A 6,599-nucleotide genomic window follows, 5' to 3' on the forward strand; every position below is an offset into this window, starting at 1 on the left:
GACGGACGGACGGACAGACACGCTGCAAGGTTAGGTGGCGGGAAACTAGCGCTCTGGGCGCCCGCTCCGCGCACGCTAGGGCATGGCTGGTTGGAGTAGAGACGGTGGACCACCTCCGCTGCGATGCGGTGGGCTTAGCTTGTTTAACGCAAAGCAACATTTAATATATATGTCGTGTTCTACTTATGTTATGATTCAAAACAACACTGCACACAATATCCTGAGTGCTCACATATTATGGTAGACATGACGAGGGTTTAACGTGATCTGCAAGATGAGCACCATCTTACCCGGGAGTTTCGTCTATAGTCTCATTTGAGCGCATAGCTCCCACAATGACGCCAATCGGAGGCGCGCGTGGTTGCAAATGTAATATATGCTGGTCAGAAGACGGGTCAGTATCCATGATGCTACGGAATTGGCATAGATCGGTGAGGAATCCTAGTTTGGGGGTCTAAATACGCCTACTCGAACATAATACCATATGTCACGTCATCGCGGTGAGGCAGTCGACACCATATCTTTGATTGCGACGGTCTATTAGAGCAAGGTTTGGTCAGCCTTTCGCGCGAAGTATCTTTTAAGACGGTTTTTTTGCTAATGATCGCCACAACAATAATATTATGCTTTGAAACAGTTCCGCTGAGCTCTTTATGATAATACTGTAGCGTCTTTCCACTATTTTCCGCATGCATTGATCTTACTTGCATAGCTGACACACTTACTGACTTATTTGCATAGCTACTAACTGACAGAGTGGTGTAACTCTTTTCCGAGTGGCATTTACTGGCTCCGATATGTAAGAAAAACATACGAAGCCACATGGAGGTAGGCAGATTATCATATCGTAGTGGTGTTTAGACGTGAATCGAATAGTAGTTCATGTACATTAGGTGACGTACTTCCGCTGCCAACTTATCAGCTCGGTGTGATGTATCCGTGCATATATTGCGAGGTCGTTAATGAGTAGATATCACGCGCTCGTGATATCTAAAACCTATGTATAGGATCACTGTCGCTTTCTCGGTACATTTGCGTCGTCGTGCTGGCTTACTGTGCCTACGCTTCTGATGTATCAGTCTATATGACCAAGCAGGTCACTAACTGGTCACAGGCCATACTGCAGCGATACTGGCAAGCTGACCGCGCGTCTGTCACCTGTATTCAGCGCAGTATCTACGCGCGCGGCGGGTACACCTTATAGTCATCCGCGACTCAACCGAGCTCTCATCTCGGCCATTATGAACAGGACACTAAAATACAATATTGCGTTCAGACACATCGACTTGCCACGTTCATCTGTACGGTCTGCACTATTACGCACTGGTAGTATCTATGCCAACAGCAGCTTATTCGTCGCACGTAGTTCCCACTCAATACTGTAGCTTAAATTTGTGAGCGCCAATTAGTGAAATATACGCTATAAGAGCTGATGGTACAGATAGCATGGTTTAGCGTGTGCCCATGTGAGCGAGTGTACGTGCCATCTACGGTGACGCGTATGCGGATAGGAACCACCAATTTGCAGCGGTGCACAGTTGATTCCATGTCTAATTATTTTTTTAAGCGCGCTACGCTCTGTAGGTGCGTCAACACCATAGTCAGCTTACCGTATGTGCGGCCCCAAACCCCGCACCGTCAGTCAGTATACAAAACTATACGGGGTAAGGGGCTATAAGAATGTATATCCAAATCACCTGCTCTTCTGTTGCTTCTTTTGCTCGATGTACTTGACGTTTCGGGCGGTCAGCATGCGATGGCGGCTGCGCCTCTTTTTCTTCTTGGGGTACCAGTCAGGATCCATCGCTTTCTTGACGTTTGCCAGGCTTTCCTGGCGGCGCACTTTGGTCGAATCAGGTGGTGGGAGCTTTTCCTCCCAGAACTCAACCGCCTTTGGGCCGTTCTCGCAGGCAATACAGCGCCGCACGATATTCTGCTCGCTGATTGTACGGATCGTACGGAGCACATCACCGTACTGCAGCAGACGCAGCGCGCCCGGGAATCCGTCGTAGACCGCTGCGGATTCAGCAGTTGCAGGCCTATATTGGCCTTGCACGTCGCCATGTTGCAAACTATGAAGGAAATTTTATAATTACTAACGTGCGTAAAAATATTAGGTATTTTAACGGATATTTACTGCTGGGTGTTTATTTTTTAGCAAAATATTAAATATTATTATTATATCATAAACATGAAATTATTATAACCGATAAAGTACGTCAAAAAATTTAGCCAATACACGGCCATTTAATGCCGGTACTCATTATTACACAAAATAAGTTTTATTTTATTTTTTGGCAATCGCTTAAATAATGATATTATTATTTTTAAGCAAACATACATTTCAGCAATAATAACACCACCACGTAAGTACCATTCGCGCATGCAGTGCTGTGTCCGGGTGCAACTATAATAACGCAAAGGTCGTGAAGCCTCCTTCAGTAATATTAATACTAATAAATGAATATATCGTCTCTACTTTGAAAAACGTGTGAAAATAACAACGCAGAGCATTAACTGCATGGGCTGGTTACGGTGCCCGATTTGCAGTACATACGATAGGTTTTGCGTAGCTGAATGTCATAATCAAGTATCTGCGCAGCTCGCCTAACTGTTTGCAACCAATCGATGCGTTTCGTGCTCGGCAGAAATGTTTACCTTACGTCCAATCGCGAGGGCGAGAGAAGGTCTGGTCGTGCGACAGATCCAGTCAGTGTCGCAGGTCGGCAGGTATTGCCCAATCAGGGCGCGAGTTAATTGTGTTACGCTTTTGGATATATTTGTAATTTTTGCATAGTTAGGTCGAGTCAGAAAGATAGGCGCGGTCGGTAAGATGGGAGGAAACTGTATTAGACAGGCCGGGTGTAGCCATGCAAAAAGGCAGGCAAAAGCAGCAAGACAGGGAGTGCGACGGAACTGATTGACAGACGGACGGACGGACGGACAGACACGCTACAAGGTTATGGAGCGGGAAACTAGCGCTCTGGGCGCCCGCTCCGCGGACGCTAGGGCATGGTTGGTTGGTGTAGTGTGGGCTGTCCGCCTCCACTGCGCTGCGGTGGATTAAAGAGCATTTCGAGATCAAAGCTAAATATATTATATGCATTACGTGACCTACCAAAACCGCGTTCCAAAGATCTCTCTGTACACAATATTGTTGGTGTGTACGTTCCCGTCCTCATCGATGGCCTCTGGATCCACAGCAATCTTGATCGCCTTCCTTGAAGTAACTCTCGACAAAGCCACATACAGCTGGCCATGTGCGAAGACCGGTGATTCCAAGTAGATACCCACGTGGTGGATCGATTGTCCTTGGGCCTTGTTGATAGTCATGGCAAACGCTGGAACCACGGGGAACTGCTTACGCTTGAGTTTGAACGGGAACTCCTTGTCATCGTCCTCACTATAAAAGACGATCCGAGGAATGAACACCTTCTTACCCTTGAACGGCCCGGACATAATGTTGGCCTCGATGCTTCTCTCGCGCAGTGACACAACCCGAAGCCGCGTTCCATTGCAAAGTCCTGCGTCGCTATTCAGGTTTCTAATCATGATGATAGGTGTTCCAACCTTCAGAACAATCCTGTGCGGAGGGATACCGGAGAAGTTAAGAGAGTTCAAGAACTCCTGCTCAAACATGTTTGCGTCCGCGACCCCTTCGAGGCTGTCCACCGAGAGATACTCCTTCGTTTCACCCGATAGCCGTTCCGCAACCATGTCGTTGATACGCCGAACACTTGCATTTGTGGGGGCTAGTATGGCCCGCTCAACGAAGTATTCATCGGGTAAATTATCAGTATCAACGCCCGAGTACACCGCATCTATCAAGGCGTTGACATTGCGGACTCGTCGGTCTTCTTCAACTTCGTCCAAGTCTCGCTCGTGTTCCTCGTCCGCCGGAGGTAGTAGCCTGAAACTTGGGGGAGGCTCCATATCCGCATCTTCTTCATCAGAGGTAATTTGTTGTACCCGTCGTTCTGGGATGATACACATGTCGCGTGGAAGGCATATGTCGCCATCACCGATCTCATGGTTGACTGGATAACGGCCTTCTCCGATTTGAAGTATAAATTCAGAGAACTCTGCTAGCTCAGCCGCACTGGCCGCGTCTGGGGCGGTGCGGACACGCATGTTCTCGGTCAGCCGCACTTGACGCAAATGCTCCCATAGGGGAGAAGACTTGAAGCAAGCTTGAATCGTCTCCGCACGCGTAGCATCCTTCAGTACAGGTAGAATCTGGCGGTGATCACCGCTGAACACCATTACCTTTCCACCGAACGGCTCCAGCTCGTTCTTCATGATATCCCGAAGCGACCTGTCAACAGCCTCAAAGCAAGCTCGGTTCATCATCGGCGCTTCGTCCCAAATGATCAAACTCGCGCTACGAATCAATTCGGCTTTTTGGCTCTGCCATGAAAGGCTGCACGTCGACGTCTCTGTTAGTTTGAGGGGAATCCGGAACGTTGAATGCGCGGTATGACCTCCAGTTAACAGAGTGGCTGCAATCCCACTCGATGCAACCGCGATGGCAACCTTACGTTGCATCCGAACGTGAGCGAGTATTTGCTCGAGTAGAAACGATTTTCCTGTTCCACCCGGACCATCCAAAAAGAAAAGCTTCTCCCCTCCAACCGGTCTGCTCACAGCAGCAATAACTTGGTCAAAAATATCCCTCTGGTTGCTGTTCAAGTGGTCTGCCTGCTCCGCAACATGCTCCAGTTCGTTTAGGGGGTAAGCGTCAATCTCTTGCTGGACAACATCAACAGACGCTGAATCCGGGTCGTCTACTTGAGCGGATACATCGTCGTAATCGGCTAGCAGAGGAAGGCCGTACATGTCGAGGGACTTTTGGTTCGAAACCAAGTAATCAGCCAAATTCTTCAACGCCTTGTACTCCGCCATTCGAAGACGCACCTCCTCTTCGCGTACATTATGCAGGTCTGCGTCTCTTTCCTCAATGCTTCGTGCATGATCCTCTGACATATCCTTCTTGAACCTATCCCATAGATCTTTGGCATTACCAGGCATCGAGTAAACCAAAACGATGCCGAAGAGTTGGCGTAGCTGGTACGGCATCTTGACCTCGGCGGCTTCGCGTAAGCAATGTATCCACTCGTCGTCATTTTCCAAATACCCAAGCGCCAAAGCGGCTTGCTGATATGTAGGATGTTCCGTACCATCAACCGCTCGAAGATCCGCAAAGGACTTAGGTGAGCGTCGGTTACACAGGAGAAGTCGCAAGTAGAAGCGTTCCGGGTCCTGCGGAGATACGTGTACCAAGCGTCCCAGAGAAGCAACGTACTTCTTGTACGGTTCCCACGTCTTGTGTTCCGTCCACCTGTACTTCCGCGGTACATCCTTGTACAGTAGATTGACCGTAGCTTCTGGGTTACGCGCGCACAGCTTGAAAAACTCCGTCAGCATTGATCTGTCCCCGCGGTTAATCAAGTTGTGAAGCTGGGGGGGTCGTCGCTTGGTCGCGATAAGCAACCATGCTCATTCTTTCCAAGTGGATAGGTAGCGTCACGACAGAATGTGCTGATCCTTGTGTTGGATGCATGAATAGCCGCATGCAAGCTTCTACCGGAGAAATATACCTCCCAAGGAGATACTGAATAATTTCGTTCGCCCGAATTTCTTTGCCTTCAATCGTGATTGTCGTCATGTCCGAGCCCTTGTAGACGTACTTGTAGATGTACTTGATGGCCTTGTTCGTGGCACAAACCTCGACGTTAATGTGGCAGTTGTATTTCTGCGACAGGAACGGATTGTACGGGACCACCCATTGATTGATGGTCGCGTTGTCCCATACTTTTCCCTTATGGCACAGAATTCCATCCGGACGGCGACCACGCTTGTACGTGGGGTATTTGTCGGGGGTCATCACCGTTTCGTCCGCGAGCGCCTTTGGAAACTTCTTGGAACACCTTCCGTTCTTCATACACGGGCAGTTCGGGTTCTGTTGACCACAGGGTCCATGCAGCATATTAGAAATCACCGTATCGTACAGCTCGGGGTACTTCTCTTTTATCCGGGAGCTCCGAGGACACCAGCTTATCGACGTCTTCCTTGGTAGTGGGCTTGTCCTCCGGACGCAGGATAAGGAGTATGTGGGGCGTGGGGAAGACCACGCTTCTGATATTCCACTACATGGACTCGAGCGGCTTGAATCCCCAGCACACCCTCATCGAGATCCTTGTTAAGAGCTTTTAGTTTCTCCATGAACACGCGGGCCACGATGTCCGGTCGGTCGGATGCCTTTTCCCCACGGCGTAAGTTTTCCTTGATCTCAGGCCAGTTCGGGTTGCATGTCATCGTAATGAACAGGTTCGGGGCTCCTGTTTCACGGACGATAGCCATGGCATCCAAGAAGCGCTGGTACATGTAGTGGGGACCACCTGTAAACTTCGGAGGTATAATTATCTTGCGTCCAACCTCACCTGCATCTGGCTCCGCCGACTCCTGCTCCGTATAATTACCACGCCGAGTCCTACGTATGGCCGCCTCGTCGTCAGCTACCATTCTGTGGATTTCAACAGACTCGCCACAGCAACGCGTCCGTGAGTCCCTGGAGGGTTTCCAATCGATACTGGAGCTGG

Source organism: Phytophthora infestans, genomic scaffold (assembly GCF_000142945.1).
Source record: "Phytophthora infestans T30-4 supercont1.33 genomic scaffold, whole genome shotgun sequence".
NCBI classification, from domain to species: Eukaryota; Oomycota; class Peronosporomycetes; order Peronosporales; family Peronosporaceae; genus Phytophthora; species Phytophthora infestans.